Here is a 26,587-nt window from a genome sequence, read left to right on the forward strand (position 1 = left end):
CATGTTCTGTTTAAGGGACTTTCAACAATCTGGAAGCTGCATGTCAGCTAAAGACCTGATAGCACAATGATAAGGCAGGATGAAGAGGAAGCAGCACTGCTGAAAGAACACAGCACATGGATGTAGAAATTATTAAGGTAAATAATATTTACAATCCCTGTCATTTTTTAAAACTGTTTTCAAGATTGTGTGAGTCTGTCTCATTTAGAATATGTGGAATATTCATTTTTCAAAGTAAAGATAGTTTATATAGACAATAGATAAATGTAGCCACAAAAAAATCACAGTAAGTCCCCTACATACAAAAGAGTTCCATTCAGAGAGTGCATTTGTTCAGTCCAATTTGTTCTTAAGTCCAACAAAGTTAGCCTAGGTACCCAAATAACACAGTCAGCTATATAGTACTGCACTGTAATAGGTTCATAATACTTTTCACACAAATAATACATAAAAAACAGACAAAAAAATAAAGAAAACATTTTTAATCTTACAGTACAGTGCCTTGAAAGGTACAGTTGTGCAGTACACAGCTGGCACACAAGGGCTGGCATCGAGTGAACAGGCAAGAAGAGCTACTGACTGGAGGAGGGAGAGGAGGTGGGAGATGGTAGAGCTGAAGGATCGTCAGCAACAGGAGACAGAGGGCAAGCTGCAATGTCACTCACGCCTGACGTTGGTGGCACAGGTTCTGGTTCCTTGCTGGATTCAATTCTACCTACCCTCTCAAAACAATGATCCAGTGATATCTGGGTAGCAGCTCTTTTTTCTCATCATAGACGACATGGTAGCACTGGATTGCATTCTGAACGGCTGCTGCAACCTTCCTGTACCATTCTATGTTCGGGTCCTGTGCCTCAAAAACTAACAGTGCCTCCTCAAATAAAGAAAATACCCTGCCACTTCCTGCGTTGTGAATCTCTTCAGTTTTTCAGTTACTTATTCTTCCTCTTGTCTCTTCATCCTTTCTCTGGGCCTCCAATTCCTTGTGCTTCTTAGCAGTACCAGCTACATCACCACTGCTTTTACACTTGCTTCCAGACATCCTGGGCTTGAAATAAAGATACTGTACTACAGTACTCTATACAGTACAGTGCAGTACACAAAAGCACAACCACTTGTAGAGGATGCAGGCATGTGAAAATGTACACCAGACACATGAACTAACTTACATGATTGGACATGGGAATGCACGTTCGCATCTTTGAAAGTTTGCAACTTGAAAGTTCGTATGTAGGGGACTTACTGTATAGTGAATATGCACATATATTTTTCACTTGTGTCATAACATGGGTAACATAATCTATCCACTGAGGAGATATATTAAAATCCTTAAACTTAAGCCCAAATTTATGGATCAGTCTATAAATTATGTATGTTTATATGTGCCTTTAATTTTTAAAAATATTTTAAGGTAGTTTAAATTATTGTAAATCCCATGTTTAATGTTTTTAATTTTTGTTAATGCAAATAAAATACTTTAACAAATAACATAAAGAGTGAATCAATGTACACTAAGTGCTATGTTTTTAAACATATGTGCAGTCCTTGATATTATGGAATTGCTAATAGATTCTTATTAAACCGTTCAGCTGAGAAAAAAATTTAAGAAAAAGAGCAAGTGAAGCTACCACGTCCGTATGATAGGGAAATCTCTGGTGGCTCGTAGGGGAAATCTTAGTGTTTTATAATTTTCTAAGAGAGAAGAAGGAGAAGTAGTTTAAAATCATTGGAAATCCTGCAAAGGGGATTCACTGGAATATATTATTGAGCTAGATAAACCCTGAAAAGGAATTCAAAATGGCAGGTCCATGTCCAAGAGTTCACCACAAAGCAACAAAATATGTCCTATTCGAACACAGCCTGTAGAACCAAATGTGCTTAGAAAGGCTACTGTCACAAGAGAGCATTTGTAGATATATGGACGTCTTTCATTTGGAGATGACCTTTTTTTTTTTTTTACTTTTTAAATGGATAATTGATATAATTTACAAACTTATATATTTAATATGAATAGGCCTATCAATCAGGAACAGGAAGAATCATTAGGAAACAGCAGTATATAAGCAGATTAGAGCAGATACTGGTCATTACTTCCAGTTTGTAATACACAGACTTCTTTGTTCTATTTCGGAGGGACCATTAAAATGCCAATTGGGGAGCATTAGTGTGAGATGCAAAAATGGAGCTGGAAAACAAAATATTCCAGAAATATATTTTAGAAAATACATTAATGTTGTGCCTATTTAATTTAGAACAAAATCTAGTGGGAACTTGTGCATGTAGGAAAGTCAGTGATTTGTTGCACAAAAATGTTAGGGCAAAGGCTATGTATGTGAGTATAGATGAGGATTCTTCTATGAGGTGCCATATTTCCATAAACTGTCTAAATTTTCATTAATAACTTCCACAGCAATCGTGTCTTGTTTACATTAAGAAATTTTAAAAAATAATACATACTACCATTCTTTCAAAATGAACAGAAAAGCAAATACTATTTTCTTTTACTATATGAAAGTGGATTGATATTGAGCTCAACTTTAGAAAAATTTGCTTGCTTGCATTTTTCTTTATAGATATATATTTTCATAAAGTCATTCCACCTTTGACTCTATCTTATAAGCTGACCTAGCATGCATATCAAATTGCCAGGGCTATTTTGATCCCAGGATCTTTAATCTATGAAAACTGGATGTTATAATAGAAAAACCAATCTAATTTTTTATTATAGTTCTGGTGGTATAATACTATTATGTTAAGATGAAAATTCTGTGGATCTTAAGCCTTTATGCATAAGGTCCAAGAAGAAGGTAATATAATAAAACATAGTCTTTCAGCAATCTTTTTGCCATTAAGTTCAAAGTCCCAGGTGCTAAAGGCTTTACAGTTATGTTAAAGTCATTATAATAGTAGCCCTCCCATAGGTAGCATTCTCACACAACTTAGATAAGAATCAGGAAAACGGGAAGCTCTATTCAGACTTGAAAATAATTTTTTTTAATTTAATTAATTAATTTCTTTATTTATGGCTGTGATGGGTCTTCTGCCTCTTTTTTTTTTTAACATCTTTATTGGAGTATAATTGCTTTACAATGGTGTGTTAGTTTCTGCTTTGTAACAAAGTGAATCCGATATGGAGATATATGTGCTGGGTCTTCATTGCTGTGCACAGGTTTTCTGTAGTTGCAGCGAGCAGAGGATACTCTTTGGTGAGGTGTGCGGGCTTCTCCTTGTGGTGGCTTCTTTTGTTGAGGAGCACAGGCTCTAGAGCACAGGCTCTATAGTTGTGGCTCGTGGGCTCTAGAGCACAGGCTCAGTAGTTGTGGCTCACGGGCTCTGGAGCACAGGCTCAGTAGTTGTGGCTCGCGGGCTTAGTTGCTCCACGGCATGTGAGATCTTCCAGCACCAGAGCTCAAACCCGTGTCCCCTGCATTGGCAGATGGATTCTTAATTACTGGACCACCAGGGAAGTGCAAATAATTCTTTTTGAATAAAAATAAATAGTAATTAGTGCTTAACATCTGGACATATAATTTATTTCCCAACAAACATTGTTTTGTGGGTAACCAGTATAAAAAAGGCAAGTTCTTTTACCTTTAAAAAAAATCAGGAGAATGGCAGGGCATGGCTTTATGTGACATTTTTTATTTCTGGAAGCCCCAGTGGAATATTTTTCCTTCCCATTTATTACTATAATTAATAATACTTGAAGTATTTCTTCAGGGGAATTCAAAACATGTTACTATTTTTCATATCTACTCCTTGAAGCAAGAATATTTTCTTAATAACTTAAAAAATTAATCTTATACAACTCCTCCTTTATTCAAGGTCACTAGGATGAATCAGGGTTAAAAACCAGGAGTATAGCTAAGATTTACCATGAAGTGTCTATTCATAATGCATACAACTGCACCACATTTTCCTCTCATTGATCACTGTAAAGGCATGTAGAGAATCCCTGGAGTGGAAGAACTGGCATTTTAATTTTGTGACCATGAAATTACTATTTTTATCCTATTGGAAAAGGAAAGTAAAATTGAAATCTTGTTACATATAATAGGGTCATTATGAAATACAAAACGTATAATGAATTGAAAGCCCTAAATATATTTATTGAAAGCATTTTAACCCAGTTCATCTATATCTATGCCCATTGACCGGTCAGGCTTTGAATTGGAATCAGAGTCCAGTAGGGGTACTGGAAGCCACACACAGCATCACTTCGCCTCCATGTGCTCTAGTTCCAGTTAAATCTGGCAGTTCTGTAATACCAAAGGGACAAATACAGCTCACTCAGGGACTGTTCTCTGTCACCCTGTTACCTTTATTATTGGAATGAGTGCTGCAACTGAATTCGTGGGAAGGCAAAGGAAATGTTGGTTCTCAAACTTAATCACCCCCAGACAGAAACCAGCTAGAGGCCAGATCCCAGGCTGAGAAGCACAAACAATTGTTCATGGATTACCAGTCATGATCATCAACATAATTCACAAATGATATGTTCAAATAATTTTATGTCTGTTTTTGTCTTTAAAAATTTGTTAATGGCACCGTGTAAATTTTTTACTGAAATTTATCAAGTTACTGGATTGCACAACCTGTAACGTAAAAAAAAAAAAAAAGTTTCCTTCAGAGAAGTATGGTTAATTTATTAGAGTGATAACAGCATTAAAGAATTTAAAGCACTAAAGCAAGAAAGTTGAAATGGTTTTATTAGGATGACTTTATATCAACTTACATGGAAACAATATATAAGTAATATAATTAAATAAGTTAAAAATACAGCGTTCTATTGAATCAAAGGAGCTATTCCTATCACAAGTGCTGGTGAAGGTATAGTTCTCAGAAGTAACTTTACAATTAAAATTCAAGGGGATAATTATATTTTTATATTCACCCTAATCTGCAGGAGTTTAGACAGATAAGTGTGTTAAGAAAATGGCTTGTGAAAAATTAAGCACAGTGGAACAGTGAAATACATCACCCAAAACAATTTAGATAATAAGGAAAACAAAAAAGACATTTGAGAGCTCCTCTGTTGATCACAAAGTTTTCATAGCACCATATTTTTACAGTGCTTTTGTCAGCTGAATAATGTGCTTGCTTTTTCATTGTAGATTGAAAAATCTATGCTTCTCCTTTCTCTCCAATCCCATCGTTATATTTTCAGAGATCAGATTCATGTGGATTTCAAACTGTCACATCAGAACGGAATAGGCTTTGCATTTCTAAACTTGTATTCCCAGAATTCAAGCAGCCGTTCACCATTTAATAAAGCATTCAGCATTTCTAATTATTTCACCATACATTTAATGCCAGGCAAACAGATACATAGGCTGCCTTATCACCTAACCAAACATCCTTTTTTAATGACAAAGGTTTGAATACATTGCTATAGCAAATGTTCCGAGTACACAATTTGGCTTCTATATAGGACTTGCCCTAACAGTGGCATTTACAATTTTTTCTATGTACTTAAATCAACAAAAGAGGTAATATTTTAAAAAGCAAGTCCTACTCATGGCATAGAGCTAGGGAAAGAAGAATTGACTTTACAAAATTGAGGTTTCAAGACAATGTCATTATATTTTTGAGACTAAAGTATGAATCTTACCTAATATTTAAAGAATACTACCTACTATTATATTTTGAAACAAAAAGCAAAAATATGCTGTATGTGAACTTTTCTTATAGACTGCAAAATAATTAATTGCTGACACAATAATAAATAGAATAAATATATACATAGAAAACAACAGCATTACTGAAATTCTTATGATACTTCAAAGCTCTTTTCAAATTAGATCACCTGTAAATAACACTTTCAGTGCAGTCTTAAAGGGAAAGCACAGGGGCTTCCCTGGTGGCACAGTAGTTAAGAATCTGCCTTCCAATGCAGGAGACAAGGGTTCGAGCCCCGGTCCGGAAAGATCACACATGCCACGGAGCAACTAAGCCCTTGTGCCACAACTACTGAGCCCGTGTGTCACAACTACTGAAGCCCGTGCACCTAGAGCTCATGCTCTGCAACAAGAGAAGCCACTGCAGTGAGAAGCCCATGCACCGCAACAAAGAGTAGCCCCTGCTCACCACAGCTAGAGAAAGCCCGCACGGAGCAAAAAGACCTAAAGCAGTCCAAAATAAATAAATAAGTAAAATTTTTAAAATAAATAAATAAGAAGCCCTTATTAGTTATAGATGCATGTAAGTGCAATGACTGATGTCTGGGGTGTGCTTTAAAACACTCTGGGAAAAAGCTGGGGGTATGTGATATTGTGATAGAAGAAATATATATTTAAAAAAATAAAAAGGGAAGGCACATATGCTACCTTCAGTATATACATATCAAAAAGTGACAAAATTATACTTATTTCTATCTTTTTTGTGTTTTAGTCTCTGTTTTCAACCTCCATCTCTATTTTCCGGTACAACTCCTCAGGTTGATCATTTACTTACTTCTATTTAATGTAGGTAGCTAACATTTATAAATTAAAACATATTCATATACTCATGGTTATAAAAAAGATGATTAAAGTACATGGTTAAAAGAAAGAAGCAAACATATATATATGGAAAAAATTACCAACTTATTTTCTAATATTAATAATAATTTACATACTGAAATATTCAATAATATTAAATCTCTGTATCTCAGAAGATTAAAGGAAATTAGATTGCATTATGGCACATGATATTATAGGAAAATTAGGCAGCCTTGTCACTGTAATGAGGTTAGACACAAATATCACTTAGCTTTTGTGGATCCCTAATGAAATTTAGAATGACATTTTTTCCAAAATGTTAATCTCACTGTTTTATTAGAATGATATAAAAACTAAGTATAATACATAGTTTAAGTTTAATAATAAAAATTGCAATAAACCAAAGATTAACAGGCTTGTAGAAGTACAGTTGGCACATAAAATAAATAACTCCATGTTAAACCCTTCTCATCATTTTATGATGCTGTGAGAAAGATTGGTTGATACAAAAATCATTTGTATGTCCATTGCAAATTAAATTTTATATATACATATGTGGATTATTGAATATACCTCATAATTCCAACAAAGCAGGATAACTGTGTATTATTTGCTCATGATTTATTACTTTCTGTATTTTTTACTTTGTTCATTTATGGCTGAAAAACTTGGGTGACTGACTTTCAAGCATCTTGTATAACAAGCCAAATTGAGGAGTCATAATAGCTTTCAGCAAATGGTTCTGTATAACATACTTATGAAGTTTCACAGTTTCACAGCTTCACAGTTTCACATCAGGAAAAATTCTGTAGTCTATGTCCTCTAAGAAATGCAACATTAATTAGTTAGGATTTTCCATTGTGCAGGATGATTATTTACATCTCTCAGATTTTTAATACTTTAATTTAGAGGTTCAACCTTTTGTAAAGTCTTTATTCTTGTATAGAGAATATACATATATATATATATATATATATATATTCTGCTTCTTTATTTCATTTTTATTTTACCTGATTTCTTTTTTATTTGTCTTTGCTTCACTTAGTTTATTTTTAATAATTTCAAACAAGAATGGAGGAAGAACACAGTGTACTAATACTCTGATCGTACATGTGGGGCAATTCTCCTCATGACCTCTCCAAACAGGGCTGAAAACCCTGCACCTAAATGCTTTCTCAGCTTTCTGCGTAATTTCAACTAAAAATATGTTCTATAAATACAATACTCCTACCTCTAAAGATAACTCAGAAGTGCTAAGGGAAAATAACTATTTTCTCATATTCAGAACTACCATTTTAATGTTGAAAAATAAGGAGTTATAGTTTCAATGTACACAATTATTTTATGTCACTTAATCTAACCATTCTGTCACTTACAGTCCTAGGACTTGAGTGGACAATCATATCTAAAGAAATGGAGGTAAAGGCACACATTCCCTATAACTTAAAAGTGTTCTTAAACATGCTTTCTTTTGACTAAACAACTTAATGGGAATGTGGGAGGATGCAAAAGCAAATTCAAACGTATAAATCTTACAAACTCTTTACATGGACTATTTACTATACAAAAGAGACAAATTGCTGTCTTCATTCTTGTGAAACGATGTTTTCAATCTTTTAAGTAGGAAAATTTCTATAAAGTGAAATTTTCTCTTATCTATTGAGAATCTTAATGCATGTGACAAATTGCAAAATAAAAGGTGGAGATGATGAAATGCCCTGTGTACTTTAATGTGGGAAACATTTTATTTTTAGGAGAGAAGAGTAGGGTGTATTTTACTGTTCACTTTGTTTCGTTTGTGGAGGGTCAAGTCATGGATCTCTGCAACACATGTTTTAATTTCCACATGATGAATTCTCTATGTCAGCTAAAAAATCCAACTTTTCTTTTTCTTTTTTTTTTTTTTTTTGCGGTACGCGGGCCTCTCACTGCTGTGGCCTCTCCCGTTGCGGAGCACAGGCTCCGGACGCGCAGGCTCAGCGGCCATGGCTCACGGGCCCAGCCACTCCGCGGCATGTGGGATCTTCCCGGACCGGGGCACGAACCCGTGTCCCCTGCATCGGCAGGCGGACTCTCAACCACTGCGCCACCAGGGAAGCCCTAAGCTCTTTTTAATAGTAAATTAATAGTAAATATTTTCATAGCTCCTCACAAAGTGCCTCTTTGCTGAGGAAAAGAAGGGTTCATACATTATTCTTTCAGTCAATATTTGTTGATTGCCAACTCTTAAGACAATGAACAAAACAGACCCCAAATATCTACCTCATGGAGTTTATATTCTAATAGGAATTCAGAAAATAAATAAGTTATACAATAATGTATGCTAAGAAGAAAAAAGGATAGAAAGAATATAAGAAGTGTTAGAATTGAGAATAATTGCAATTATAAACAGCCATGTTGATGAAGCAATGTCCAATTACTAGTGATTTTATGTCATTTGCCATTCATCCTAAGTTGTTATACACGATTCATAAAGTAAGTCATTTTGAGGGTAACAGCACAATCCTTAAATCAAATCTGGGTGGTAATAGTTGCCAGGTCTGCAAATTATTAAGCATATGATTTGTATGATTACTTAATTTCTCTAGGTTCAGTTTCTCCATCTTCCAAAAGTAGGAAAAAACTACCATATACAGTTTTTGTTACAGTCAAATCAAATAGAAATGGAAAAATTGTTTGTAGACCTCTAAGGGCACATATAACACTCCTTTTTTTTTTTTTTTTTTTTTTTTTTTTTTTTGCGGTACGCGGGCCTCTCACTGCTGTGGCCTCTCCCGCTGCAGAGCACAGGCTCCAGACGTGCAGGCTCAGCGGCCGTGGCTCACAGGCCCAGCCGCTCCACGGCATGCGGGATTCTCCCAGACCGGGATACAAACCCATGGCTCCTGCATCGGCAGGCGGACTCTCAACCACTGCGCCACCAAGGAAGACCAATACTCCCTTTTGAAGAACTCCAACAGTTTCCTCTTGAGAAAGCCCATTTGTACCTTGTATTTCATTCACTATATTTAAATAAATTGTTTCCAGCTGCTGTCTGCAGAAACCTCAAAAGTAGAGGTCTACAAAGTGTGTTTTAATTATTCAAATAACAATGGGAAAATTACTATTTTGGTAGTCATAAACCAGGTGTTAGCCTAAGGATTGCTCTAATTCACAGAGGCCTTGAGAAATTTTCTTAGCATTTGTAGACCTCATATTTTCTCATTTATAAAAAGCACAAGTTGAAAATTTCCACCTTCAAGCTACCTTAAAAATGTTCAATAAAATTATATGTATTTTCATAAATTTTTTTTCATTTAACAAGCTCTTATATTTTAATAACTGTTCGATGGGGACTATTCTAAGCACTTTAAAAATAATGACTCATTCAATCCTCATAACCATCCAATTAGTATTTATTATTCTTCCCATTTTAGAGATGAGAAACTGAGACAGAAAGGTTAACTATTTTGTCCAAGGTGACAAGTAAGTGGTAGGGAAACTATTCCATAGTAAGTTTTCTTAAACTTTACGTTATTCTGCATAGTTAGGAAAGAGAGACACCTCCCTCTGGTCATGGCAGACCAATTAGGAAAAGCACCATATCTTTCCTGCTGATGTAGTCCTGCACCAGCACAGGATCTGCTGAATGGAGCTTGAGTGGGATTTCACTGCCCTGTCAAATTACTCCTGCTTTCTGTATTCTTTTGATTCTTAGTAAGAGTTTACACAGTTCTAAGCCACCCTCCCTCATCACCTGCCATGTAATGATCTTTTCTTCTTGTGAGGGACATGAAGAGTATTACATTTGATCCTAAACAAAATATGCCAAATGTTAGTGCATCCCATAATTTTTGTCATTCCTTATTTGGATCAAGAACTGCGTATATACTTGAGGGAGAATGAATAACAGATGCAAATTCTATGCTTAAAATTCCTAATGTTTAAGCATTTTGCTGGTTTATTCTTTTGAATCTGTGTCCCCTAATTAGGAAGAGGCTTGCTCTTGCATTGAACGTTAATTATCATCAACAGGATGAGAAATAATATGGCTTTGCTTAAACAATATCTACTAGAAATAAGCCCTGGGGAGCCTGAGGTGAGAGTTGAACACCAGCTACTATCTCTGCCTTTTCTGCTGAAGAGAAAGTTATAAAAACAAAAGTAAAAAAGAGAAGAGGTCACATTGCCCTTCCTTCTAAGCCAGTAGTTCTGAACTCTGCCTGCACATTATAGTAGCATGGGATACTTCTTTCACCATGGCAAACACCAGACTAATTAAATAGAAGTTCCAGAAATAGGGCCTGAGCATAAGTGTCTTTAAAACGTTATCCAGGGCTTCCCTGGTGGCGCAGTGGTTGAGAGTCTGCCTGCCAATGCAGGGGACACGGGTTCGTGCCTCAGTCTGGGAAGATCCCACATGCTACGGAGTGGCTGGGCCCGTGAGCCACAGCCGCTGAGCCTGCGCGTCCGGAGCCTGTGCTCCACAACGGGAGAGGCCACAACAGTGAGAGGCCCGAGTACCGCAAAAACAAAACAAAAAAACAAAACAAAACAAAAAGTTATCCAGGTGATTCTATAGTTCACTCAGAGCTCAGAACCACAGATAATCCAGAATGTAAGGGCTGGAAATTTTGTCACCAGTCTTGAACTGGGACCTCTTAAATTGAAGCCTGTCACCTTCAACCACAGGACCATAATAAGTCCAGAGAAGGACTTCCCTGGTGGTCCAGTAGCTAAGACTCCATGCTTCCCATGCAGGGGGCCCGGGTTCGATCCCTGGTCAAGGAACTAGATCCCACATGCTGAAACTAAGGGTTCGCAGGCCACAACTAAAAGATTCCGCAAGCCACAACTAAAAGATCCCGCATGCCGCAATTAAAAAAAGATCCTGCACGCTGCAGCTAAAAAGATTCTGCATGCCGCAACTAAGACCTGGCACAGCCAAATAAATAAATAAATAAATAAATAAATAAATAAATAAATAAATAAATAAATAAATAAATAAATAAATATAGTCCGGGGAACATCACCATATTACTTAAGAATTGATTATTAGGGTTTAAAATATTTGCTGAAACCCTTTGAGCAGTCTCTCCCCTGGTGTCCTGAAATTCCTTTTAATAGTCATTGAAAGGATCAATGTGCCATTAAGTCCAGGTAGGGGTGTCAGCTCTAATTTCTTATAACAAAGTTCTTAGTGACATGCTTGGTGCATAGTATGCCTATAATTGACAGTAGTAGTTATGGGCAATTCTACAGAAAATCTCTCTCAAATGTGTATGCTTTCTATTATTAAATAATAATGTCTATGTAAAGCATTTATAATTCCTTTATGTTTAATGTGCCAACTAAGTCAAAGGGAAATTTCAGGGAGCCAGTTACATTTATGCTCTTTCACTGTAGGATGTTCTGGTTTTGTATATGTACATATACATATTTGTTTGCTTATTTATAACGTGGTTGATTTTGAGATCAGATTATACAGCCTGAAATATAGATACATAAATAACACATTAAGGTCATGCTATCAGATATTTATTGAAGTTAAAATCATGTAAGGCCAATGGTCCGATAAGGATGAAATTTACAAAGTAGCTTCCTATTGGTATATTTTTTTGGATGGGGGGTTCATTGCTATAGGGAGAGTTTTGGTATTTTCTACTTTTTATAAACAAAGCATTTATTAATAGGGTTTATTAAGAGGGCTAATTTATAAAGTGATAATAGTTAATGATCTTACCTGGTAGCTTGGAAGATAGCATTAATATAGTTTACAAAAGCCAAAAAAATCAAAGCATATCACACTTGACTTCACATTTCATAATATAGCCTAACATAGAAAAATATAAGTTTTATGAATGTTGCTCTTATCATAACATTTTCTTACTGGAATTAAATTTTAAAATATAGAATATTCTCCCAAATCAGAGTGATAACAAAAATAAAACTCTGCATACTAAAAATAGGAAAAAGTAAATAATCATATGTGTATGAGGGTTCTCCAGAGAAACAGAGCCAAGAGGTTCTGTGTACACACACACACACACACACACACACATACACTCACACACACATGTCCCAAGACCTACAGGGTGAGGTATCAAACTGGAAACTCAGGAGAACCAATGGTACAGTTCTGGTCTGAGTCTGAAGGCCTGGGAACCAGAAGAGCCAGTGGTGTAGTTCTAGTCCAAAAGCTTTCAGGATGGAGACCCTGGAGGAGCCAATGCTCTAGTTCAAAGGCAGGAAAAAACAGTTTCAGATCAAAGGCAGTCAAGTAGAAGGAATCCCCCATCACTCAGCAGATGATCAGCCGTTTTTTTCCATTTAATCTTTTTGCTGATTGATTGGGGCCTGCACACATTAGTCAGAGCAAACTCAGTCTACCAGTTTAAATGTCCATCTCATCCAGAAACATCCAGAATAAGATATGACCAAATATCTGGATACCTCATGGCCCAGTCAAGTTCATACATAAAATTAACCATCACAAATATGCTTATATAATAGGCAACTGATGAGAACCTACTGTATAGCACAAGGAACTCTACTCAGTGCTCTGTGGTGATCTAAATGGGAAGGAAATCCAAAAAAGAGGGGATATATGTATACATATTGCTAATTCATTTTCCTGTACATTAGAAACTAACACAACATTGCAAAACAACTATACTCCAATAAAAATTAATTTTAAAAATAAGCTTATATAATATGCTATAAAATATTGAAAATATGAGACTGCGGTTTATATTTGTAGAGAAGAGCATATGGCAGACTGTGGATGTCATTGCTGAACCGGACTGACTTTTTAACCCTGGGCCTCCTCCTGTCCCACTGGTGTCTTCTCTGTATTGATGACACAACTACCTCCAATTTTCCAGGGCTTTTGTTTGGTCAGTATCCAAACCATACACTAATCCATATGTTCTGGCCTGAATAGCTTCATTTGTAGGGAGATAACTGAATGCCACGAATTCTGATATCCTTTGCTCCATAATCTCTAAAAGAAGATGCAGATCTCACCTTTTATTACTATAAGAGATACTATGATAGAGAAAACTCACACCAAAAAGATAAAGAATTTCTACACTACCCTTATTAACATTTGTTCATGAGAATGTTGTTTGGCCAGTTCCTTAATATCTATAATCTTCAACTTTCCCCTGTGTAAAATGTGGAATAAAATAACCTACTTTACAAAGTTAGCGTATAGATTAATTAATGTATATAATTTTCCTAGCACAGTGTCTAGTACATAGTAAAGATATTAATTGTGTAAATATATTTTGAATAGGAAACTCTAGGAGGGCTGTCTCTTTAACTCTGGGTTCCTATCTACATAATTTTCCCATTTTAATACAGATCTGAAAATACTAATAGTGATCTCACAGTAACATTTATAATTTCTGCAACTCCTCTCCTTGGGGTTAAGGACTTTTGTTTTAATGAACCAAATAAGGAAAAAAGAATCTTTTTTGTTTTCCCTCTTTTTTAGGTGCAATGGGAACTCTCACATAATCGTCTCATTCACTACCACCAATTATTGTCAAACTCAGAAGATAATGGGTGAAATTTCAAGTTATAATAATATCTCAGATCTTAGGGAATAAGGACAGGCTTTGGACATATTTCAAATCTCTTGGCTTCTTGAGAAGACAGATACTAAATCTGTCACTAGACTAAAAATCAAGTAGTCATCCTTTGGCCCCATTCCAGTATATAATGGAACAAATTCCAGACCTCTCCCTGAGTAATTCTTATTTGTAGTCCAGAGACATAAGGCTGCTGTAGTCAGATGTTAATAAAAGATCTCGGTGCAGCGGAGTAAAGGACAGGAGCAAGTCTTGGGGTGGAAGCCAAATGGGCCAGCTATCTGTCGTCTGGCAGCTGTCAGGAAGAAACAGCAGAGGATAGAAGTATAAAGCATGGCTACTTTTACAGATTAAAAAATTTTTTCATATTTTCAGATAATTTTAAGAAAACCATAGAGTTAGATGCAGTTAAAAAGTATAAATTACATAGAAATGAAAAGAAAAAATAGAATTCAAGAATTTAGTGAAAACTCTGTTATCTCAATCCAACTAATCCAAAAATGTTCTTCTGTAATGAAATTATAACACCCATCATTTATTATTTCCATTAAAAGGGGAGTCTGGTCTGATTAGCTCAACATATAATTTAGAATCTAAGTCTCTAAATTGAATCCTTATATTATATGGTTACTTGGGCCAGGTGTATGTTAAAGTGAGCAATAACATGTAGATGATAATAAGCATCATTGCTTGAACTAATTCCTCCAGGGTAATTTTATTGGTGACCACATGGTTGAGGTAATGGTTGGTTGTAGTCAATTAAATTAACTAAACGCATTTCTTTTCTAATTTGAACAGTTTCATTCAGAATTAAAGTTAAAAAACTTTTTTCTATATTAAGCTCCTGTATCAGGAAATTATGGAAAAATATCAACTTTCATTAAGGTAAAAAATGAATGTTAATGAGAAATCTCCAATTCTATGCACAGTAATTTAGGGGATGTTTATTCATCCTATTCTCATAATCAGTTATATAGAAAGGCATAGTCCAATTTTTATATCTACCAAAGAAGATTTTGTTAAAATTGTAAAAGTAAATATTATATGAGGATCTTCTTGGAGTTGTGCTAATGTTCACAAGATTGTATCAATGCCACTTCCACAATGCTTGAATATTTGTAAGTAATTTAAATTGGTGCTTACCGATTCCAACACTGTAGATCATTGTGGAAGCGACTCATACCTTGGACTCTACACCAAGATATTAAACCTAAATATCAATGAAGAGGAATAAAACAAGCAATCAGTTATGCAAAGCATGGATAGTATGAAGAGATTTAATGTCAAAAAGGCAAATGATACTTCATAAATGAAAATATAAAAATGTATGTAAAAAAGAAATAGAATCATAATTCAATTTCTATTAAAGTCGAGTTTCATGTATGTTGAGAAACATCAAACATAACATATAAACAATAAAAATATGTATAGACAAGAATATTTTCTATAAGAGTAACGTCATGGAGAATGAAAGAATAGGGCATTCAAAGGACCAGCCCTTCCACTAAAACATTTATAAACTCACAAAGACTGAAAGAATCATTTTTTTTTTTTAATCTGGAAACAAATCCAAAACTTTCATCAACCAGAGGGCTGCTTACTGAAGAAAAGGGCAGCTGACTTTTAGTAAGAGATTGCTGTGGTATTTTCACTCACCTCCCATCTTCCATTCCCCATCATGCTCATGGTAAACATGGGATACTAGCCAGCTTTCCTGGGGCAGGTTGCTGGTTCCAGAGGGCTAACCTTGACCATGTGCATTTTTATATGTTTGTAATTCCCTCAGGAATCAGCACAGAGGCTAGCCTTTGGGTTTTTTGGTTTGTTTGTTTTATTTTGTTTTAATTTTTATTGGAGTATAGTTGATTTACAATGTTGTCTTAGTTTCTGCCGTACAGCAAGGTGAATCAGTTAAAAATATACATATAAACACTCTTTTTTAGATTCTTTGCCCATATAGGTCATTACAGAGTATTGAGTAGAGTTCCATGTACTATACAGTAGGTTCTGATTAGTCATCTGTTTTATATATAGTAGTGTGAATATGTCAATCCCAATCTCCCAATTTATCCCTCTGCCCCTTTCCCCCCGGTAACCATAAGATTGTTTTCTATGTCTGTGACTCTATTCCTGTTTTGTAAATAAGTTCATTTGTTCCATTTTTTTAGATTCCACATACAAAGTGAAATCATATGATATTTGTCTTTCTCTGTCTGACTTGCCTCATTCAGTATGACAATCTCTAGGTCCATCCATGTTGCTGCAAATGGCATTATTTCATTCTTTTTTAAGGCCAAGTAAAATTCCATTGAGGCTGGCCTTTTCTTTGTCCCTTCCTCTCCAGACTTCTCAGGCAGGCTTTCCAGGCAGCCACAGCTGTTGAAATATTTAAGTATATATACTGTCTCTGTCCACCTAATTAGTGAGAGCAAGTAGGGAAAGTGGCACAGTGAATTAAAAGTCCAAGAAGGACAAGGTAGATTGGGAAGTCCCTTGAGGGAATAAGAGCTCACAGGGCCTCCACATACACTGGGGTAAGAGGAAACACAATGCACATGCCCAGGTCCAGATATGCTCAGAAAAGACCTGAGAGGACCCACAGCTTTTGCCTTCGGTGGGTCTGTAGTCTCCATGCAAGGGGGAGGTAAAGACAAAACTGAAAAGTCTCACAAAGAGAAAAAGAGTGTAGGTGGACTGGCTTAGCATTGAATGAATGCCCAGCTCATGACCAAACGGCCGAGGCCAAGTAAAGTAGCACTTTTCTCTCTCTCTCTCTTTTAGCTCAAGACATTTAAGTGAATCCCTGTCAGGTCACTGGCTGATCCCCGAGATAACTGAGAATTCAGTGACCACCCATAACAGGGAATGCAAGCTTTGCAAAAAGCTTAAGAAAACCATGGACAAAGAACTAAAGGAAATTAGGAAAAGAATATATGAAGAAAATGAATGCCAATAAAAATATCAATAAAATGAGAGCAATTATAAAAAGGAAGAACATAGAAATCCTGGGGCTGAGAAGTACAATAACTGAAGTAAAAATTCACCAGAAAACTTCAACAGCAGATGTAAGGAGGCAGAAAAGATAAATCAGTGAACTTGAAGTTCAGACCATTGAGCAGAAAGAAGAAAAAAACACAGGATCAATGTCCTGTGGGAAACCATTAAATGCACCAACATATGTATTATGGGACTCTGAGAAGGAACAAATGGCAGACAGACATTGCTCCCTTTAAAATGTATAATTTTATGCTATAAATTTATGACTTCACCTATTTTTTAAAAAAGAATATTTTCCACAGCTGCTATTTTTCAGGATACCTGGCCAATGGAATCTAATTCTGAGAAAAATACATACAAACCTAAATAATTGAGGACATCTCTATAAAATAATCGGCATGTATTTATTTTAAAGTTTTCTTACAGAGACATTTCCAAACTAAAGTGGTAAGAACACTGAAGGGCCACCTGCAGCTCAGATAGCCCCACCAAACACCCTATTTCTCCTGGAAATATTTTAGGTTGTTTCTCTAAAACAACCTTTTTTTAGGTGGGAGGGAAACGTTGTTAATTAACAACTAATTGGTCTACTTGTTAGACTGCATGATTTTTTAATAAACATTTTATTTTAGAATAAAAAAATGCCAAGATCATGCAAGTCAAGGGAAAATGGAGGAATTCTTTCAAATTGAAGGACACTAAAGAGACATGACAAATAAGCATATTGTATCATCCTGGACTGGAATCTTTGTTATAAAAGACATTATTGGGGTCTTCCCTGGTGGCACAGTGGTTGAGAGTCCGCCTGCCACTGCAGGGGACACGGGTTCGTGCCCCGGTCCAGGAAGATCCCACATGCCGCGGAGCGGCTGGGCCTGTGAGCCATGGCCGCTGAGCCTGCGTGCCCGGAGCCTGTGCTCTGCAATGGGAGAGGCCACAACAGTGAGAGGCCCGCGTACCGCAAAAAAATAAAATAAAATAAAATAAAAGGAAAAGACATTATTGGAACAATTGGTTATTTCTAAATGGAATCTGCGGACTAGATGATTTTAGTGTATTGATATTAATATATTGACTTTGATTGTGGTTATGTGTCTGTGTTCTTTTAAACGCATGCCAGTTTCCAAGGATGATGGGACATAATGTCAGCAGTTGAGTGAATGAGAGAGAAAGGGGTGGAAGGTGTCACAAACTGCTAACAACAGTGAGGTTTAAACTAAGGGAATGAAGGGTATTATATGTGCTATTCTTTCCCCACCCTGTTAGTGCATGTATTCCTGTGTTTCTCCTGTGTTCCACCAATCTAAATCTGCTGATCTCTGTAAACACATTTGTCTTTGCGATTCTGTTCACTTTCTCGGCTTTAACTACCACTCTGAGTTTACCTCTGCCACTTCCAAATCGATACATTCACTCCAGGACTCATCCCTAACACCCAACTTATCTAATTCCTTGGAGTCACAATTACTTTAAATTTAACACAATATATTCATTCAATGATTGAACAAATATTAACTGAATTCCTATATGGCAGGTGTAATGCCAGGCACTAGGGAATATATTACAGAACCAGATACTAAAGAGCTGGTGAGCTGAACTTTCACGAAGCTAACAGTTTTGTTATATTACTTTCAAGGCTTCCTTTGCTAAAATCTGTACCCTATAATGTCACCCAGGAATCTGTGAGTTATCCTAGCTTTCATGCTTTATCAACCATCTACATGCATTTTATTACAAAGTTGTGCATATTTTATTTTTTAAAGAGTTTTTTATCTGACTTGCCTTCCTTGCCACTGCTCTTTTCCCTATGACTTCTGCTATAACTTACCACTAACTCTCCAGGTGAACTTATTTAGTACTTAGCAACCTATGAATGAATTTTGTTACTTAGAATCTTGCCTAACTTAAATCTGTTTTACATGCTTCAGCCAGGCTGATCCATTTTAGCTAAAAGTTTATTCATATTCATCTGCTAAAATGACACATTAAGCTCAGGTTATATAAAATAAGGTTTATAATATTAGTTCAAAGAATTCTTTATGCTAACCTCTTTCATAGCCTTCCTTAAATATCACTTTTTCACTTTTTAAAACTAAGCCTTTCCTGGTAACCCTTTCTAAATTTCCAAAACTCACACACATTCACTCTCTCCTCTCCATTTTTTAAAATTTATTATTATTATTATTTTTTGCAGTACACAGGCCTCTCACTGCTGTGGCCTCTCCCTTTGCAGAGCACAGGCTACGGACGTGCAGGCTCAGCAGCCATGGCTCACGGGCCCAGCCACTCCGCGGCATGTGGGATCTTCCCGGACCGGGACACGAACCCTTGTCCCCTGCATCGGCAGGCGGACTCTCCACCACTGCGCCACCAGGGAAGCCCTCTCCTCTCCATTTTATTGCCCATCTTAGTTCCAATTATCTTATTAAATATTTTCTATGTTACTTATTTATCTTGATTAGTGATAGTCTTCCTCTCCCTGAAGTATAAGCTCCATGAAGACAGATATTTTTGTCTGTTTTGGTCATTGTTTAATCTCCCGTGCTTAGAACAGTGCCAGTTATATGACAGCTACTTAATAAATATTTGTTAATTAAATGAATGAATGCATTTCAAGAAAACTTTGAAGTGTAAAGCATCTAAAAGAGGATTGTTTTGAACAAAGAGTCGGGGAGAAACAGGGCTGTGACTATTCTCTCCCCAACCACTAAATCCTTAATGACTCTGTTTCTGCTAAGGAACTTTAAAGCCATTGTCAGAGCTTGTTAGTATAAGACCCAAATCCCTAGTCTGCATCCCCAAAGTCCTCTTTTTAACTCATAGCTCATACTTCAATGTCTAGGAATATAGGGCTTCTTATAGTTCCCTGAACTTGCCAGGATGCTTCCTGTCCCATGCGTTAGCCCATTCTCAGCCTGTACCCCCTTTCCAAATACAGAATTCTTATTCTTTCATATTTCTGAGTTTCAACCCCGGCATCATCCCAAACTTCTCTGTGCTCCATACTATACTATACTACACAATCTGCTGCTGCTATGATAATGCCACTCATATCTCTATCTTGATATCATAGCACTTAAAATATAATATTGAAATATTATCTTTGTTTTAATTACATATATAATATTATATTCAAAATGAAGGCCTAATTCTTTACTTGACATCTGATAAGTGTTAAACATTTTTTTAACAGATCTGTCTGAAACAATTGGTTTTTACAATACACAAAGTACTACATTGATTAGAAGTGAAGTATCATATTAGGTTGTAGTTTCTCAAAAGCTCAAAGGTTTGGACTAGAAAAATTATTATTATTTTCAATAATTTTATTTTATTTATTATTTTTGACTGTGTTGGGTCTTTGTTGCTGTGCGCAGGCTTTCTCTAGTTGCAGTGAGTGGGGGCTACTCTTCATTGAGGTGTGTGGGCTTCTCACTGAGGTGGCTTGTCTTGGTGTGGAGCATGGGCTCTAGGTGCAGGGGCTTCAGTAGTTGTGGCTCGCGGGCTCTAGAGTGCAGACTCAATAGTTGTGACACACAGGTTTAGTTGGTCCGTGGCATGTGGGATCTTCCTGGACCAGGGCTTGAACCTGTGTTCCTTGCATTGGCAGGTGGATTCTTAACCACTGCACCACCAGGGAAGACCCAAGGACTAGAATAATTATTAACCATATTTTGATAGAAGGATATATAGTTTTATTTGTTTCTCATTTGAAATCACAGATATTCACTCTGAACCTCAGAAAGATTAACTTAAATTATTGAGAGTGTACTATATGGCAAGCACTGCTAGGCATTTTACATATGTTATTTTAGTCAGTACTTTTAAAAAGCCAATATTTTTACATATTTCTTAAATACAGATAAAGAAAGTGAAATTCTAAGAGATTAAATATTTTGCCCAATTCATGCAACTAGGAAAGATAAGAGCAAGATTCTGATTCTAGATTTATCACATTTCAAAGAAAAATAATGAGTGATAGCTTAAGATAACTAAATATCCACTTAATATGCACTGTTTCTTTTGCTCCTCATAAAATCTATGATGTGGTGACTAGTCTTGTAACAATGTCATCTCCATTTTAAGGATGAGAAAATTGAAGTAAAGATATTAAATAATTTGCCCTAGAGAACTGGAATTTGACCTGATTTGCTTTGACTCCCATCATGTATTTTTATAAATATAAACATAAACAATGAACTTCAGTCTTTTTGAGAAAACAATTTGTAGGCCCAGAAATAAATGTCAAAAATTTCTTTCAGATAATGACTAAAACCAAATTTCAATAAAGGGGAGATCAAGGCATTTTAATATTATCAATAAAAAAATGCTCACAAAAGAAGTAAATTTGCAATATTAGAATAAGAAATTAAAAGGAAATATATTAATAATAATTATTTTCTAACATAATTTATAGTTATATAATTTATAAATGTACTATTTTTATTGAAGAGAGACACCAGGAGGGCAGGGGCTGTTGTCTGTTTTATTCACTGATATTTCTAATTGTAGAGAGTGCTAATGCCTGGCACATAGTAGACACTCAATAAATATTTCCTGATTGTATAATAGTGGGAGTATTTATTACAGTGTAGCTGGAATTGAGTTAAGATGCTACCTGCAAAAGAGCTAGCCTGGAAGGTAAAATTATAACCAGGAAAGGAGTGTTTCATTGAACAAAAGTTAGCACAAGTAAGGAATTTCAAGAAAGGTAAGAGGTGATCTAATAATCAGAAAAGCAAGGGCACTCTTAGTTTTTACCTGATACTCTAAGCTTGAGAAATTGTGAAAATTATTTTGAGTAAAATAAAAAGTTTAAAGACTGCACTTGCCCTGGAATATTATGTATTTTATATGCATTTGAACATCAAGTATTATATGCATATAAAAATCATATCAAATATTATTTACCAGATAATACTCTGTTTATTAATATTAATAAAAATAAAGATATGTCAACCTAGAAAAATTCATGAAATAAATATTTAGTGAATTTCTTTTTTTCTTAATTTATTTAATTTATTTATTTTTGGCTGTGTTGGGTCTTTGTTGTGGTGCAGGGGCTTCTCATTGCAGTGGCTTCTCTTGTTGTGGAGCATGGGCTCTAGGCACACAGGCTTCAGTAGTTGTGGCTCGCAGGCCATAGAGCACAGGCTCAGTAGGTGTGGCACATGGGTTTAGTTGATCCGCAGCATGTGGGATCTTCCTGGACCAGAGCTCAAACCCATGTCCCCTGCATTGGCAGGCAGATTCTTAACCATTGCACCACCAGGGGAGCCGTCACTGAATTTCTTAATAAACATCTACAAATATATTTGGTAAAAGAGTAACTATTATAAATAATTATGGGCCAATGAATAGGCAACTTAGAAGAAATGGTAAATTCCTAGAAACATACAAGCCACAAAGTCTGAATCATGAAGAAATAGAACATCTGAACAGACTGATTAGTAGAAAAGAGATTGAATCATTAAGCAAAAACCTCCCAACAAACAAAAGTCCAGGACCATGGACATACAGACAGAGAAAACCATAATTCAAAAAGACAGATGCACCCCAATGTTCATTGCAGCACTATTTACAATAGCCAGGTCATGGAAGCAACCTAAATGTCCATCGACAGATGAATGGATAAGAAGATGTGTTACATATATACAATGGAATATTACTCAGCAATAAAAAGGAATGAAATTTGGTCATTTGTAGAAACATGGATGGACCTAGAGACTGTCATACAGAGTGAAGTAAGTCAGAAAGAGAAAAACAAATATCGTGTATTAACACATATATGTGGAATCTAGAAAAATGGTACAGATGAACCAGTTTGCAAGGCAGAAATGGAGACACAGATGTAGAGAACAAACGTATGGACACACAGGGGGAAAAGCGGGAGGTTGGGCGTGGTGGTGGTGGTATGAATTGGGAGATTGGGATTGACATATATACACTAATATGTAGAAAATAGATAACTAATAAGAACCTGCTGTATTAAAAATAAAAATTCAAAAAAAAAAAAAAAAAAGTCCAGGACCAGATGGCTGCAATGGTGAAGTCTACGAAATGTTCACAGAATACCAATCCTTCTCAAATGCTTCCAAAAATAAGAAATAGAAGAGAAGGAAACACTTCCAAACTAATTTTTGGAAGCCAGTATTACCCTGATACCAAAATAAGGCAAGGACACTACTAGAAAAGAAAATTACAGGCCAGCATCCCTGAAGAACATAGATGCAAAAATCCTCAACAAGATATTAGCAAATTGAGTTCAGCAATACATTAAAAGGGTCACACACCATGGTCATGTGGAATTTATTTCAGAGTTTCAAGGATGTAAAAATATCTGTAAATCAATCAGTGTGATACACCACATTAACAAAATGAAAGATAAAAATCATATTGTCTCAATAGATGCAGAAAAAGCATTTGACAAAATTCAACATCCATTTGTAATAAAATCTCTCAACAAAGTGGGTATAGAGTGAACATATCTTAACATATAAATGCCATATATAACAAGCCCACAGCTAACATCATACTCAGTAGTGAAAAGCTAGAAGCTTTTCCTCTAAGAACAGAAAGAAGACAAGGGTGCCCACTCTGGCCACTTTATTCAACATAGTGTTGGAAGTTCTAGCCAGAGCAACTAGGCAAGAAAAAGAAAGAAGGCATCTGAATTTGAAAGGAAGAAGTAAAACTGTCGCTGTTTGAGGATGATATAATATTATATATTTAAAATATCCTAAAAGCTGTTAGGACTAAATTCAGTAAAGCTGCAGGATACAAAATCAACACGCAAAAATTTGTTGCATTTCTATACTCTACAACAAAGTATTAGAAAGAGAAATTAATATAAAACTCCCATTTACAATTGCAGTATAAAGAATAAAATATCTTGAAATAATTTAACCATGGAGGTTAAAGACCTACATATCAAAAATTATAATGATGAAATAAATTAAAGAAGACTCAAACAGATGGAAAGATAATCCACACTCATGAATTAGAAGAATTAATATTGTTGAACTGTCCATACTATGCAATTTACAGATTCAATGAAATCTCTATCAAAAATTCCAATGTCATTTTCACAGAAATAGAAAAGGCAATTCTAAAATTTGTATGGAACTCCAAAACACCCAAATAGTCAAAGCAATCTTTAGAAAGAACAAAACTGGAAGCATCACACACTCTAAATTTAAACTATAGTACAAAACTATAGTTATCAAAACAGTATGGTATTGTCATAAAAGAAAACATAGATTGGTGAAACAGAATAGAGAGCCCAAAAGAAACTCATGCATATATGGTCAATTAACAACAAAGGAGCCAAGAATATGTAATGGGGAAAAGACAGTCTCTTCAATAAATGGCATTCAAAAACTGGACAGCCACATGTAAAAGAATAAAACTGGACTCTTACATAATATATAAGAATTAACTTAAAATGGATTAAAAACTTGAACATAAGACCTGAAACCATAAAATTCCTAGAAGAAAACATACGCAGTAACCCCGACGTTGGTCTTAGTGATGAATTTTTGGATTTGACACCAAAAGCAAGGATAAAAGTGGCAAAAATAAACAAGGGGGATTATATCAAACTAAAAAGCTTCTGCACATCAAAGGAAACCATCAACAAAATGAAAAGGCAACTTACTGAATGGGAGATAATATTTGCAAATCATACATCTAATAAGGGGTTAATATCCAAAATAAACAGAGAGCTCATAGAAGCCAACATCAAAAAACCCCAAATAACCTTATTTAAAAATGAGCAGTTGACTGGAGTAAAAGTTTTTTCCAAAGAAGACATACAAATGGCTAACAGCTATATGAAAAGATATTCAACTTCACTAGCCATCAGGGACATAAAAATCAAAGCCCAATGAAATATCACCTCACACCTTTTAGGTGTCTATCATTAAAAAGACAACAAATAACAAGTGATGACAAGGATGTGGAATAAACCTCAAAGGACTGAAAATAGAGCTACCATATAATCCAGCAATTCCACTTCTGTGTGTTTATCCAAAGAAAATGAAAACACTGACTCAAAAAGATATATGCACTCCATGTTCATCGTGCCATTGTTTACAGTAACCAAGATATGGAAACAGTCTTAGTGTCTATTGATGGTTGAATGGTTAAAGAATGAATACTGTTCAGCCATGAAAAAATGTAATCCTGCCATTTGTGACAACATAGACAGAACTTGAAGGCATTATGCTAAATGAAATATCAGAGAAATACAAATAACATAGGTTCTCACTTTTATATGGAAGAGTAAAAAAAAAGAAATACTAAGCTCATAGATACAGAGAACAGATCAGTGGTTTCCAAAGCTGTGGGGAGGGGGACAAAATATATGAAGGATGTTAAAAGGTACACACTTTCAGTTATAAAATAAGTCATGGGGATATAATATACAGCATAGTGACTATAATTAATAACACTATATTACATATTTGAAAGTTGTAAAAGTTGCTAGGAGAATAAATCCTAAAATTCTCATCACAAGATAAAACAAATTTTGTATCTATGTATGGCATTGAATGTTAACTAGACTTACTGAGGTGATCATTTCACAATATATACAAATATTGAATCACTACATTGTGTACCTGAAAAAATATTTTATATATGAATTATACATCAATTTTTACAAAGCCCCATAACCCAAGGCCAGTTATTTAAAAAACTGTAAGTATTTGTTTCTGGGTAAATTATTAGGAAAGATGTCTAATGCATTGTCAATAAAGAGTTAAAATTTGAAAAAAATAATTTAGTAAGGGCAGATAAGAAGAATTATTGAGAAGTCTACTAAGGGATGTAAATTTTTCTTGATGGAGAAATAAAAATAGAATTTCAAGCAGAGAGAACAGTGGAATTGATGCCAACCAAATGTGACAATGCATAGTAAATTCAAGGAAGAAAAATGTTTTATTACCTATCCAAATTAGCAATATTTAACTCATCCATTCACAGAACATTTGTAGAACATCAAGTACGTGTGACATACCAGACTGTAGTGACACAACAATTAACTAAGACAGGGCTTCCCCACTGATATCTACTGATGACTGCTGTATATTATTAATACAACTAAAACTCAGGTTGATAATCTGCTTCTATTGTATAAGAAAGTAAAATCAGTAGTTAAATATATTCATACATTCCACTCAGGAAAAACAACAGTCTGCATAGACATTCACTCAACTATTCCATTACACTAAAAACATTAAGCATTTAGATACATAGTATATTATAGATACGATGAGTCTAATTAAAGAAAAGGCAGGGCTCTTGCTGTCATAATAAATTGTTATTTTCCATGTTGATGTGAACTATTTTTCCACCTGTAGAAGGTAAGGGCCATTCATGTTCTACTCCATGTTCTTTCTAGTTCATCAGGAACAAAATGGTGGCATTATATAATGTTTTTATTTTTGTCTGTACTCTTGAAAGTATCTGTCAAAAATAATTGAAAATGTACTCAAAATCCCAAAGGCTGAATTTTTGTGAAAATTTGGATACAGT

Source organism: Grampus griseus (assembly GCF_964374135.1).
Source record: "Grampus griseus genome assembly, chromosome: 13".
Taxonomy (NCBI): domain Eukaryota; kingdom Metazoa; phylum Chordata; class Mammalia; order Artiodactyla; family Delphinidae; genus Grampus; species Grampus griseus.